A 15,867-nucleotide genomic window follows, 5' to 3' on the forward strand; every position below is an offset into this window, starting at 1 on the left:
TATTTCGATCCTTCTTCAAAGTCAATGTCACCTATAACAGTAACGTCCCCTGTTTTCTGATCAAGTGAAAACAGCATTCGGGACTTATCTGACATTTTGTTCAATTCATATGTAACCTCTCCATTAACGCCCTCGTCTGCGTCAGTAGCGCTAACAGTGATCACGTGGGTTTTCAACGGAGAGTTTTCCGGCAGGCTGGCCTCATACACGGCCTGACTAAACACTGGAGCGTTATCATTAGCGTCCAACACAGTGACGTCTATGGTTAGAGTACCTGATCTCTGAGGAGAACCACCGTCCAGAGCCGTTAACAATAATTTAATTCCCTGTTGTTCTTCTCTGTCTAATTCTTGATTTAAAACCAATTCAGCATATTTGATTCCAGCATTTGTGGTTTGAGTATTTAAAATAAAATGTATATTTTCCTGAAGAATGTAGCTTTGAACGCCGTTCTGGCCTATATCTGCATCATGGGCCGCGTTGACGCGGTAGCGAGCTCCTTTGTCAGCGGATTCTGTAATTTCCAGTTTGATTGTATCCTTCGGGAACAGTGGTGTGTTATCGTTGATGTCGTCGATTTTCAGTGATATACGATGTAATTCTAAGGGAGATTCAAATAGAAGCTCAAATTTGAGAAAACACGAAGCCTTTTCTCCACAGAGCTCTTCTCTGTCTATTCTCTTCGCGACGGTCAGGTCTCCGGTACGAAGATTTATATCACAGTATGCTATATTTCGTTCCGTCTCAATACGAGCTTTGCGTGCAGTCATTCTTCCCACATCAATCCCAAGATCCTTTGCTACGTTTCCAATGATAGAACCAAGCTTCATCTCCTCCTGAATTGAATAGTCAAGCTCGCCATTTGTGAAGTGCAGTAAAAAAATAAAAACGAAGATCAAACCGTAGAATCCACAATGTCTGTCTTCCATTTTCGTACAAAAGCTGTCCAACAGACCAACACACGGTCGTGACTCGCCGATCACACTAAAAACAATTGCCAGTTGAGCTACATCCAATCAAAGCAACGCTACTGAAGTCGGTGTTCTCCCTACTAGTTTCAACCCTTGTCTGCGTGCATGCATGCAAGCCTTGGCTTTGTGCTCGAGCCCGTCAATACGCGCTATGGACATGAGGGTCGGTATCGTAGAGCTTTGCTGGTCTATAGTGACACCATGAGTATACCAGGGATATAACACATAATGCGTGTGTATGCAATCCATTTACTCAACAGACTATAATATGAAGATATTACGAATGATAAAAACAAGAACACATGCCAATACAATACAAAGACACAGCGGGATGTGCTTTGAAGCATAAAGGGTTCAGGGTCATCATATGAAGTCAGCACCACGGACAGAGGCAGAACATTCTTTACATCAGCGTGACAGATCTGCAATGTTTTGTCTGCGATTGTGAACTTATAGATATTATTCTTAAACCTACGAGCATAAAACATATATATATATATATATATTTTTTTTTTTCATGCTCATATGACTAATATTGATTGCATTATAGTTTAAGGCACACATTATATTCATATCAATACATTTATTGAATAATGAAAAGTGAATCTGTATTTCTTTGATGAAAAGTTCACAAGTAGCAACATGTTTATCTATAGTACATTATAATGAAGGAGTGCAAGAATGCAAATTAATTGCCTTCTCTGGTTCAAAACCAAACTCATCTCGATGAAAGGTTGCAAATGTAAAAAGAGTAAATTGATTTAATACACTCTATATTTTTCATGGCCTATCTAAAGCATCTCGTGTGACTATCCCTATTCGTATTTCAGGTGCTACTCAAAATATGCATGATATCGAGGTATGAACACAACAAGGGCGTCAAACACCCAAACCACATCTGCCTCACATTTGACACTTTGTCTCCGTGTTGTAAATGCTTAACAATCAGCAAGTCTAAAACAGTGAATTATTACAAAGTACATTCTTTGGTGTTGGATCAATGAACATATCAGGAATAAACTCTACAGTCTGCCTACCTCAGGGGAAACATCATGGTCACCAAACACTTCTTCAAAGTCTGTTGGATTTTTCCTCAGGGTCTGGTCTGCAGGCAGTGTGTTGTCATTGTAAGACGTGGCAAATTTAAAGTCACTTGTTCTAGATCCAGTGGTTAAATAAGCATCATAATTGTATGTGCTGCGTAAAGTTCCAGTGCCGTCCACATCTGCATAGTTTGGAGGGAGATAAGAGCTGGGAATAGCAACCGCTCCATCAAATAACATTCTGGGCTTTCTCCTCCGACAGAACCTCAATCCCAGAATGATGATAATGAAAGTCAGGAAAAAGGTGGAGACGGATACCAGTGCGATGATCAGATAGGATGTTAATTTAGAACTGCTGTCTTCATAAGCCATGTCCTTCAGTTCTGGTACTTCAGCCAAGTTATCAGAAATCATTAAAAACATGGAACATGTAGCAGAGAGGGAGGGCTGTCCGTTATCCTTTACAGTGACTACAATGTTCTGTTTCATGTTGTCAGAATCAGAAATGTCTCGCTGGGTCCTGATCTCCCCACTGTGCAGATCGATTTTGAAAAGTCCAGGATCAGTGGACTTAATGATCTGATACGACAGCCAGGCGTTCTGTCCAGAGTCCCCATCAACTGCTATCACCTTGGAAACCAGAGAACCTCCTTGTGCAGCTTTGGGTACCAGTTCAGTCATGAAGGAGTTTCCCTCTGGGGCGGGGTAAAGTATCTGAGGAGAGTTGTCATTCACATCCGTTATGAAGACACTCACAGTCACGTTGCTGCTGAGTGGAGGAGAACCGTTGTCTCGTGCCATAACATGGACTTTAAAGCTCCTAAACTGTTCATAATCAAACAACCTGACACTTTGGATCACTCCGGTGTCTCCATTAACAGATATATAAGAGGAAACTGGAGCACCGTTGACTTCACCAGGTAAAAGAGAATAGATCACCGTACCGTTTTGTCTCCAGTCTGGGTCATGGGCCTTAACAGAACACAGGCTGTGGCCCGGTTTGTTGTTCTCAGGGACATAGCTGCTACACGACTGTTCCTCAAACACAGGTGGGTTGTCGTTCACATCGGCCACAGAGATCTGAATCGTTTTCAAAGATGACAGCGGTGGTGAACCATTGTCAGAAGCAGCGATTGTAATGTTATAATCAGTAACTTCTTCACGGTCTAGTTTCTCCGTGGTCACTAAAGAATAATAGTTTTTGATTGAGGGAATCAGTTTAAAAGGAATTATTTGTTGAATGTAGCAACGGACCTGTTTGTTTTTCTCTGAATCTCTGTCCTGTACGTTAATAAGGCCCACTTCTGTACCAGGTGGCACGTCCTCTGGTACTGGAGCGGTCAAGGATTTCAACACTATAACCGGAGCGTTGTCATTAATATCACTAATACTTATAATCACCTTTGAATCTGATGAAAGACCGTATCCATCTTTGGCCTCAACAAACATTTCATATTTTGAATCCTCTTCAAAGTCAATGTTCCCTGCAACAAATATCTCCCCAGTCTGTCCATCAAGTGAAAACATGTTTCGTGATTTATCAGACATTCGGCTCAGTTCATATGTAACCTCTCCATTAACGCCCTCGTCTGCGTCAGTAGCGCTCACCGTTATCACATGGGTTTTCAACGGAGAGTTTTCCGGCAGACTGGCCTCATACACGGCCTGACTAAACACTGGGGCGTTATCATTAGCGTCCAATACAGTGACGTCTATGGCTACCGTGCCTGATCTCTGAGGAGAACCACCATCTAGAGCCGTGAGCAATAATCGTATTTGCTGTTGCTCCTCTCTGTCTAACTCCTTTTCTAAAACCAATTCGCCATATTTACTACCAGCACTAGTTGTTTGCAAATTCAAAATGAAGTGGTTATTCCGTTGAAGAGTGTAACTTTGTATAGCATTCTGGCCTACATCTGAATCGTGAGCCGCATTAACGCGATACCGAGCTCCTTTGACAGCCAATTCACTGATTTCCAGCTTGATAATATCCGTCGGGAAACTCGGTGCATTGTCGTTTATGTCTTGTATCTGTAATGATACACGGTGTAATTCTAATGGGGATTCCAAAAGCAGCTCGAATTTAAGAACACACGACGGCTTTTCTCCGCATTGTTCCTCTCGGTCGATCCTCTCTGAAACAACGAGCTCTCCGCTTCTTATACTGATATCACAATACCTCCGTTCGTTTTCCTCTGTTTCAATACGAGCCTTCCTAGCAGATAATATGTCCAATGTAAGTCCCAGGTCCTTGGCGATATTCCCGATAACAGATCCGCGCTTCATCTCCTCTTGAACCGAATAGCTCAGGTCGCCATGAACGTAATGCAGTGCAGACAATAAAAACACAAAAATAAAGATCCTGTGGTTTTCCATCCTGGTATCCAGAGTAATTTACGATTGAAACAATAGGTTCGGTATTTCTTATAACCCACAAAATGAATGGATTTTATGAAGGAACGGAAAGACCATCGGCTCTTGATAGCCCTCCGCTTTTAAACGAATACCCGTGTTTGTCTGCCTTCTGCTTTCGTCAAGAGGTGGTGGGTGGATATGCTGACGATTATATTACGCTGGAATCTATTGCAGGTGCATAGCGACACCTTGAGTCATCACGAAGTATAACAGTGTAATAGTGGTTATAGCTCACGTAAAACCAAACGCTATTCTATTCACTTGTGCTTTTTGTTTTATCTTCTGACTAAGTCAAACAATAAATTACATCATATGTGCACGATATGGAATGAAGATTTGACAAATTCTACCTGATAAAACAAGTGTTTTATCATATCAATTGAATGGGTGGCTAATATAGCATTCATGATGGCGTTCCCGTTGGCATAGACAACCCAAAGCCATTCCAGCACCATGGACAGCGACATAGCATGCAGTAGGACAGTAGTAACAGAGATCCATCAGACAGAGCTCAGCATGCAGACTTTTCAACCCCTCAGTCAGTCGTCCTGATAGTGTAGCAGTGAAAGAGCAAACACATAGTGGCACAATACAGTCCTCAGATTACACAGACAACTATGCAAAAGAACAAAGGGGGACTAGGGCTGAAAAGCTTGGCACAGAGAAAGTGGGAAAAAAAAACACAAACTATACTGCATAAAAAACCGACAGAATGTTTGATGTGACAGTGAAAGGTGTTTCTTTGTATATATTGAACAACCACAACTCTGTCACCCAAGAGGAAAAATCATAATTGGAAACAAGTAGTATTTTTTCATTCGCTCCGGAAAACAAAATTGAATATGCTGTGCTTCATACAGCACAGATAAAGGGCTGCCACATCCTTAACTGCTTCTTCAGCAATAAACTACTTTGTTTCACAACCAAATCAGATACATACAAATGCCATAATGTAGCCCATTCATTAGGTATGCAACAAAGACTTAAGCTTACCTTTATACTCAATAATAAATACTCAATACTCAAAAAAACTGAAAATATGAAACATAGAAACAAAAAGCACTGTGTGAGCCTGCAAATACAGTATTCTTTCAAAAATAAATTGCTTGAACCAACGTTGACTATCAAAGGATCTTTCACAATGAGATTATTTTATATAAATGTGACAGATGTATAGCAGAAGCTGAATTATGGCGGCAAGCTGCATTGTGAGAAGGGGAAGAAGTATTTTCTTTGTAGACATATATGTATGGTTTTTACCTCAGGGGAAGAATCGATGTCTCCAAACACTTCTTCAAAGTCTGTTGGATTTTTTCTCAGGGTCTGGTCTGCAGGCAGTGTGTTGTCATTGTAAGACGTGGCAAATTTAAAGTCACTTGTTCTAGATCCAGTGGTTAAATACGCATCGTAATTATATGTACTGCGTAAAGTTCCAGTGCCGTCCACATCTGCGTAGTTTGGAGGGAGGTAAGAGCTGGGAATAGCAACCGCTCCATCAAATAACAGTCTGGGCTTTCTGCTGCGACAAAACCTCATTCCCAGAATGATAATAATGAAAGTCAGGAAAAAGGTGGAGACGGATACCAGAGCGATGATCAGATAGGATGTTAATTTAGAACTGCTATCTTCATAAGCCATGTCCTTCAGTTCTGGTACTTCAGCCAAGTTATCAGAAATCAGTAAAAACATGGAACATGTAGCAGAGAGGGAGGGCAGTCCGTTATCCTTTACAGTGACTACAATGTTCTGTTTCATGTTGTCAGAATCAGAAATGTCTCGCTGGGTCCTGATCTCCCCACTGTGCAGATCGATTTTGAAAAGGCCCGGATCAGTGGACTTAATGATCTGATAGGACAGCCAGGCGTTCTGTCCAGAGTCCCCATCAACTGCTATCACCTTGGAAACCAGAGAACCTCCTTGTGCAGCTTTGGGTACCAGTTCAGTCATGAAGGAGTTTCCCTCTGGGGCGGGGTAAAGTATCTGAGGAGTGTTGTCATTCACATCCGTTATGAAGACACTCACAGTCACGTTGCTGCTGAGTGGAGGAGAGCCGTTGTCTCGTGCCATGACATAGACTTTAAAGCTCCTAAACTGTTCATAATCAAACGACCTGACACTTTGGATGACGCCGGTGTCTCCATTAACAGATACATAAGAGGAGACTGGAGCACCGTTGACCTCACCAGGTAAAAGAGAATAGATCACCGTACCGTTTTGTCTCCAGTCTGGGTCATGGGCCTTAACAGAACACAGGCTGTGGCCCGGTTTGTTGTTCTCAGGGACATAGCTGCTATACGACTGTTCCTCAAACACAGGTGGGTTGTCGTTCACATCGGCCACAGAGACCTTAATTGTTTTCAAAGATGACAGTGGCGGTGAACCGTTGTCAGTAGCAGAGATTGTAATGTTGTATTCAGTTACTTCTTCACGGTCTAGTTTCTCTGTGGTCACCAAAGAATAGTAGTTTTTGATTGAGGGAATCAGTTTGAACGGAATCATTTGTTGAATGTAGCAGCGGACCTGTTTGTTTTTCTCTGAATCTCTGTCCTGCACGTTAATAAGGCCCACTTCTGTACCAGGTGCCACGTTCTCTGGTACTGGAGAGGTCAAGGATTTCAACACTATAACCGGAGCGTTGTCATTAATATCGGTAATACTTATAATCACCTTTGAATCTGATGAAAGACCGTATCCATCTTTGGCCTCAACAAACATTTCATATTTTGAATCCTCTTCAAAGTCAATGTTCCCTGCAACAAATATCTCCCCAGTCTGTCCATCAAGTGAAAACATGTTTCGTGATTTATCAGACATTCGGCTCAGTTCATATGTAACGTCCCCATTAACGCCCTCGTCCGCGTCAGTAGCGCTGACCGTGATCACGTGGGTTTTCAACGGAGAGTTTTCCGGCAGACTGGCCTCATACACGGCCTGACTAAACACTGGGGCGTTATCATTAGCGTCCAACACAGTGACGTATATGGCTACTGTGCCTGATCTCTGAGGAGAACCACCATCTAGAGCCGTGAGCAATAATCGTATTTGCTGCTGCTCCTCTCTGTCTAACTCCTTTTCTAAAACCAATTCGCCATATTTACTACCGGCACTTGTAGTTTGTAAATTCAAAATAAAGTGGTTATTCCGTTGAAGAGTGTAACTTTGTATAGCATTCAGGCCTACATCTGAATCGTGAGCCGCATTAACGCGATACCGAGCTCCTTTGTCAGCAGATTCACTAATTTCCAGCTTGATAATATCCGTTGGGAAACTCGGTGCATTGTCGTTTATGTCTTGTATCTGTAGTGATACACGGTGTAATTCTAATGGAGATTCCAAAAGCAGTTCGAATTTCAGAACACACGACGGCTTTTCTCCGCATTGTTCCTCTCTGTCGATTCTTTCTGAAACAATGAGCTCTCCGCTTCTTAGATTGACATCACAATACCTCCGTTCGTTTCCCTCTGTTTCAATACGAATCTTCCTAGCAGATAATATGTCCAATGTAAGTCCCAAGTCCTTGGCGATATTCCCGATAACAGATCCACGCTTCATCTCCTCTTGAACCGAATAGCTCAGGTCGCCATGAACGTAATGCAGTGCAGACATTAAAAACACAAAAATAAATAACCCGTTGTTTTCCATCCTGGTATCCAGAGTAATTAACGATAAAAACGATATGTTTCGTGTTTCTTACAACCCAAAAAATAAATGGATTTCATCGAAGGAATGAAAAGACCACCGCTTCTTCATAGCCTGCCGCATTTACACGAATCTCCAGGTTTGTCAGCCTGCTCTCGTTAAGAGGTTGTGGGTGGAAAGGCGGACAATTATATTACGTTGGAATCTATTGCAGGTGCATGGCGACACCTTGAGTCATCATGAAGTATAGCACTGCAATAGTGATCATAACTCATGTAACACCAAACTCTATTCGTGCTTTTGTATTTATTTGTTATCTTCTGACTAAGTGAAACAATAATTTACGGCACATGTGCACCATTTGGAATGAAGAACTAAACAATTCTACCAAATTAAACCATAGTTCCATCATATCAATTTAATCGGTGGCTAATCTAGCATACACGATGGCGCTTCAGTAGGGATAGAGAACCCAACGACATCACAGCACCATGGACAGCGACATAGCATGCAGTAGGTCAGTAGTAACAGATACATGCAGATTGTTCAACACCTCCAGTCCTCCACATAGTGTAACAGTAACCTAGTGGTTGGGGCAACAAACGCATAGTGGAACAACTATGCAGAGTACAATGAAGCCTGCAAACAATAAACAACGAAGGAGGACTAGCGGTGAAAAACTTGGAACAGAGAAAGTTATGGGGGAGGGGAAAAACACAAACGAAACCGCATAGCCGCATTTACTTCTGAACAAAATCGAAGGTGCTGCTTCGTACAGATTGAAAGAAAGGCTGTCACATCCTTAACTGCATCTTCAGCGACAAACTACTTTGTTTCTAAACCAAATGAAATGCATTCAAATGCCATAATGTAGCCCATTTATTAAGAATGCTACAACAAAATCTCAACGTTATACTAAATTAAATAATGAAAATGAATTAAAACACATTGCCTGAAACATTGTTGACTCTCAATGGATCCGTCACAATGAGATTATTGTATAGAAATGTGATAAATGTATGACAGAAGAGTTAGGGAGATAGGCTGAGATAGGCTGCATTGGTGAGAAGCTGGAAGTGGTTTCTTTGTGGACACAGTAATCTATTGTTTTTACCTCAGGGGAAGAATCGATGTCTCCAAACACTTCTTCAAAGTCTGTTGGATTTTTCCTCAGGGTCTGGTCTGCAGGCAGTGTGTTGTCATTGTAAGATGTGGCAAATTTAAAGTCACTTGTTCTAGATCCAGTGGTTAAATAAGCATCATAATTGTATGTGCTGCGTAAAGTTCCAGTGCCGTCCACATCTGCGTAGTTTGGAGGGAGATAAGAGCTGGGAATAGCAACCGCTCCATCAAATAACAGTCTGGGCTTTCTCCTCTGACAAAACCTCAATCCCAGAATGATGATAATGAAAGTCAGGAAAAAGGTGGAGACGGATACCAGCGCTATGATCAGATAGGATGTTAATTTAGAACTGCTATCTTCAAAAGCCATGTCCTTCAGTTCTGGTACTTCAGCCAAGTTATCAGAAATCAGTAAAAACATGGAACATGTAGCAGAGAGGGAGGGCTGTCCGTTATCCTTTACAGCGACTACAATGTTCTGTTTCATGTTGTCAGAATCAGAAATGTCTCGCTGGGTCCTGATCTCCCCACTGTGCAGATCAACTTTGAAAAGTCCCGGATCAGTGGACTTAATGATATGATAGGACAGCCATGCGTTCTGTCCAGAGTCCCCATCAACTGCTATCACCTTGGAAACCAGAGAACCTCCTTGTGCAGCTTTAGGTACCAGTTCAGTCATGAAGGAGTTTCCCTCTGGGGCGGGGTAAAGTATCTGAGGAGTGTTGTCATTTACATCCGTTATGAAGACACTCACAGTCACGTTGCTGCTGAGCGGAGGAGAGCCGTTGTCTCGTGCCATTACATAGACTTTAAAGCTCCTAAACTGTTCATAATCAAACGACCTTACACTTTGGATCACTCCGGTGTCTCCATTAACAGATAGATAAGAGGAAACTGGAGCACCGTTGACCTCACCAGGTAAAAGAGAATAGATCACTGTACCGTTTTGTCTCCAGTCTGCGTCATGGGCCGTAACAGAACACAGGCTGTGGCCTGGTTTGTTGTTTTCAGAAACATACGCGTTGTATGACTGTTCATCAAAAACCGGTGGGTTGTCATTTACATCAGCGATAGAGACCTGAACGGTTTTTAACGAGGACAGAGGTGGAGAGCCCTCGTCGATAGCAGTAACTGTTATGTTATAATGAGGAATTAATTCACGGTCTAGTTTATCCGTTGTCACCAAAGAATAATAGTTTTTGATGGAAGGAATTAGTTTAAATGGAACATTTTGCTGAATAAAGCAGCGGACCCGTTGGTTTTGATCCGAATCTATATCCTCAACGTTAATTAGTCCAACCTCTGTACCAGGTGACACATTCTCAGGCACTGGATTGGTCAACGATTGTAACGATATGATGGGTACGTTGTCATTGTCGTCAGAAATATTTATAATAACTTTAGTATCTGTAGAGAGACCATAACCATCTTTGGCCTCTACATATATTTCATATTTCGATCCTTCCTCAAAGTCAATTTCACCCATAACAGCAACTTCACCTGTTTTCTGATCAAGTGAAAAAAGCTTTCGTGACTTATCTGACATTTTGTTAAATTCATATGTAACCTCTCCATTAACGCCCTCGTCTGCGTCGGTTGCGCTGACAGTGATCACGTGGGTTTTCAACGGAGAGTTTTCCGGCAGGCTGGCCTCATACACGGCCTGACTAAACACTGGGGCGTTATCATTAGCGTCCAACACAGTGACGTCTACGGTTAGAGTACCTGATCTCTGAGGAGAACCACCGTCCAGAGCCGTTAACAATAATGTTATTTCCTGTTGTTCCTCTCTGTCTAATTCTTGATTCAAAACCAATTCAGCGTTTTTAATTCCAGAATTTGTGGTTTGTGTATTTAAAATGAAATGTATATTTTCCTGAAGAATGTAGCTTTGGACGCCGTTCTGGCCTATATCTGCATCATGGGCCGCGTTGACGCGATAGCGAGCTCCTTTGTCAGCGGATTCGCTAATTTCCAGTTTAATTGTATCCTTCGGGAACAGTGGTGTGTTATCATTGATGTCGTCGATTTTCAGTGATATGCGATGTAATTCTAAAGGTGATTCCAATAAAAGGTCAAATTTGAGAACACACGAAGCCTTTTCTCCACAGAGCTCTTCTCTGTCTACTCTCTTTGCGACAGTCAGGTCTCCAGTACGAAGATTAATATCACAGTACCCTCTGCTATTTCGTTCTGTCTGAATACGAGCTTTTCGAGCTGTCATTCTTCCAACATCAATCCCAAGATCCTTTGCAACATTTCCAATGATAGATCCATGCTTCATCTCCTCTTGAATCGAATAGTCCAGATCGCCATTTGTGAAGTGCAGTAAGACAATGAAAAATAAGATCAAACCGTAAAATCCACAATGTATGTGTTCCATTTTCGTTCAAAAGCTGTACAATATAAACTTCTCAATCGCACTAAAAAACATTTATAGACGATTGAAGCTACGCTACTGATGTCGGTTTTCTCCCTACTTGTTTCAACCCTTGCCTGCGTGCATGCAAGCCTCGGCTTTGTGCTCGAGCCCGTCAATAAGCAGTACGGACATGAGGGTCGGTATCAGAGGGCTTTGCTGGTCTACACTGACACCATGAGTATACCAGAGACATAACACATCAAGCGTGTACATTAAATGTAATAACTCAACGTTAAATAATATGAAGACAATGGAAATGACATGAACAAAAACACACAATTACGATACAAAGACACAGCGGTATTTGCTTTGAAACATTAAAGGGTTCAGGGTCAAAATATAATGTCAGCACCTCGGACAGAGGCAGAACACGCTTCTTTACATCAGCATGAATGGAATGTTTTGGTTGCGATTGTGGAAAGCTAGTTGTTATTCTTATACCGACTAACATATAACATGTATATATTTTTACCTATGTTCAAATACATTTATAGCAAATGAAAAGCAAATCTTTATTTATTTGATCCAATGTTCACAAGGAGCAACAGGTTTATCTTAAAAAAAGGACTACAATAATTCAAATTAATTGCTTGATCTTGTACTATTCAACTCAAGCAAAGTTTGCAATCGTAAAATGGGTCTCGTGATTCATTCCATATAACGATAACATTTTATCAGGCTCTCTGAAGCACCCTGTTAGTTTCCCAAGTAGTTGAACCTGCCTGAGACGAATTCTAGGTCCTGCTCAAAACATGCATGATATTGGAATATGAACACAAAACCTTTTGGATGGGAGTCAAACACCCAAGCCACTATCTGCCTCAAATTTCACACGTTATCTCCGTGTTGTAAATGCTTAACAATGAGCAAGTGTAAAACAATTTTTTGTGTTGGATCTATGAAAATATCAGGAAGAAACTCTAGAGTCTGCCTACCTCAGGGGAAACATCAAGGTCTCCAAACACTTCTTCAAAGTCTGTTGGATTTTTTCTCAGGGTCTGGTCTGCAGGCAGTGTGTTGTCATTGTAAGACGTGGCAAATTTAAAGTCACTTGTTCTAGATCCAGTGGTTAAATAAGCATCATAATTGTATGTGCTGCGTAAAGTTCCAGTGCCGTCCACATCTGCGTAGTTTGGAGGGAGATAAGAGCTGGGAATAGCAACCGCTCCATCAAATAACATTCTGGGCTTTCTCCTCCAACAAAACCTCAATCCCAGAATGATGATAATGAAAGTCAGGAAAAAGGTGGAGACGGATACCAGCGCGATGATCAGATAAGACGTTAATTTAGAACTGCTATCTTCAAAAGCCATGTCCTTCAGTTCTGGTACTTCAGCCAAGTTATCAGAAATCAGTAAAAACATTGAACATGTAGCAGAGAGGGAGGGCTGTCCGTTATCCTTTACAGCGACTACAATGTTCTGTTTCATGTTGTCAGAATCAGAAATGTCTCGCTGGGTCCTGATCTCCCCACTGTGCAGATCGATTTTGAAAAGTCCCGGATCAGTGGACTTAATGATCTGATAGGACAGCCAGGCGTTCTGTCCAGAGTCCCCATCAACTGCTATCACCTTGGAAACCAGAGCACCTCCTTGTGCAGCTTTGGGTACCAGTTCAGTCATGAAGGAGTTTCCCTCTGGGGCAGGGTAAAGTATCTGAGGAGAGTTGTCATTTACATCCGTTATGAAGACACTCACAGTCACATTGCTGCTGAGTGGAGGAGAGCCGTTGTCTCGTGCCATTACATAGACTTTAAAGCTCCTAAACTGTTCATAATCGAACGACCTGACACTTTGGATCACTCCGGTGTCTCCGTTAACAGATAGATAAGAGGAGACTGGAGCACCGTTGACTTCACCAGGTAAAAGAGAATAGATCACTGTACCGTTTTGTCTCCAGTCTGGGTCATGGGCCTTAACAGAACACAGGCTGTGGCCCGGTTTGTTGTTCTCAGGGACATAGCTGCTATACGACTGTTCCTCAAACATAGGAGGGTTGTCGTTGACGTCAGCTATTGAGATGTGAAAAACCTTGACTGATGACAAAGGAGGAGAGCCCTCATCAGCGGCGGATATTGTGATGTTGTATTCAGACACTAGTTCCCTGTCTAGTTTCTCTGTTGTTACCAAAGCATAGTAATTTTCGATGGAAGGAATAAGTTTAAAAGAAACGGTTTGTTGAATGGTGCAACGGACCTTTTGATTATTTCCAGAGTCTCTATCCAGCACGTTAATAAGTCCCACCTCTGTACCAGGTGACACGTCTTCTGGTACAGGATTAATCAACGATATTAAAGAAATCATTGGTGAGTTGTCGTTCACATCAGTCACACTTATTATTACCTTTGTATCTGAAGAGAGACCATAACTGTCTCTGGCCTCAACAAACATTTCATATTGAATTCCATCTTCGAAATCTATGTCACCTGTAACGAATATTTCTCCAGACTGTCTGTCAAGTGAAAACAATTTCCTTGATTTATCAGATATCCGGCCTAGTCCATATGTTACTTCTCCATTGATTCCCTCGTCCGCGTCCGTTGCGCTTACAGTGACAACGAGGGACTTCAACGGAGAGTTCTCAGGCAGACTGGCCTCATACACGGCCTGACTAAACACTGGGGCGTTATCATTAGCGTCCAACACAGTGACGTCTATGGTTAGAGTCCCTGATCTCTGAGGAGAACCACCGTCCAGAGCCGTTAACAATAATTTCATTTCCTTCCGCTCCTCTCTGTCTAACTCCTTGTCGAGAATCAATTCGCCATATTTACTTCCAGCACTTGTAGTTTGTATATTGAAAACAAAGTGGTCATTCCGTTGAAGAGTGTAACTCTGAATATCGTTTTGGCCTATATCTTCATCATGAGCAGCATTAACGCGATACCGAGCTCCTTTGACAGCAGATTCGCTTATTTCCAGCTTGATTTTATCCGTAGGGAAACTCGGTGCATTATCGTTTATGTCTTGTATCTGTAGTGATACACGGTGTAATTCCAAGGGTGATTCCAAAAGGAGCTCGAATTTCAGAACACACGACGGCTTTTCTCCGCATTGTTCCTCTCTGTCGATTTTCTCTGAAACAATGAGCTCTCCGCTCCGAAGATTGACATCACAATACCTCCGTTCACTTCCCACCATTTTAATACGAGCCTTACGAATAGATAATACTCCGACATCCAATCCCAGATCCTTCGCGATATTTCCAATTACAGATCCACGCTCCATCTCCTCTTGAACCGAATAGCTCAGGTCGCCATGAACGAAATGCAGTCCAAAAAAGAAAAAGAAAATGACACAAAGACCCAACCGACTATGTTCCATTGTAAAACAGAACAATATACCAAATAAATACTGTTTCGAGATTGCCAACAACGCTCTGACGAAATGGATTTGATAGAAGGAACGAAAAAGATCATTCGACTTAAATACCGCTCGAGCTCGATGTCCAAGCTTTGTAGCCTTCTGCTCGCGTCATTATATGGTGGGTGGAAATGCAGACGGTTGTATTCTGTTGAACTCAATTGCTGGTGCATAGCGACACCATGAGTCAGTAGGAAGTATAACAAATTGAGTGTGGACATGAATCATGTAACACCAAAGGACTTCTATTGAATTTAGTTTTCCTTTCACCGTCGTTTTTTATGGACTTGTAATTTAGCTAAAAAGGGAAACCATAAAAGGCTTTTTTCAATAATGAAACAAATTCTTTGGAAATCAATACAATTATGCATAGATAATATGAAATAAATGGTATAGTATTTACGAAGACATTACAACGTTAAACAGCGGCGAAAGGACATCCAAGGACCATGGACAGTGACATAGCATGCAGTCGGTCAGTAGTGACAGCTAGAGATCCATCAGACAAAGCTCAGCATGCAGGTCGTTCAACACCACAGTCAGTGCACATAGTGTAGCAGTTAGATAGTGGTAGCTAACACATGTTATAATAATAAAGACCTCGGATAACACAGAAAACGCTGCAGAGTAGATGCTGAATCCTCCAAAAACTCAACAACAAAATGGGGCTAACTGTACTCAATTGAATAGTGAAAATAATAAGTATACAAGAATATCACCATTTGTGCCAGCAAAGACCAAATTGATGTGAAAACGATGCATGATACAATGTTGACTGCCAAAGAGAGCGCCCAATATGAGCTGCAATGGAGAGAAGCTGAAGGAGGAGCATATGAGGAGTTAAACACTTTTTTTTTTTTTTTTTACCTCAGGGGAAACATCTAGGTCGCCAA

Source organism: Micromesistius poutassou (assembly GCF_964030765.1).
Source record: "Micromesistius poutassou genome assembly, chromosome: 6".
In the NCBI taxonomy this organism is placed as follows: domain Eukaryota; kingdom Metazoa; phylum Chordata; class Actinopteri; order Gadiformes; family Gadidae; genus Micromesistius; species Micromesistius poutassou.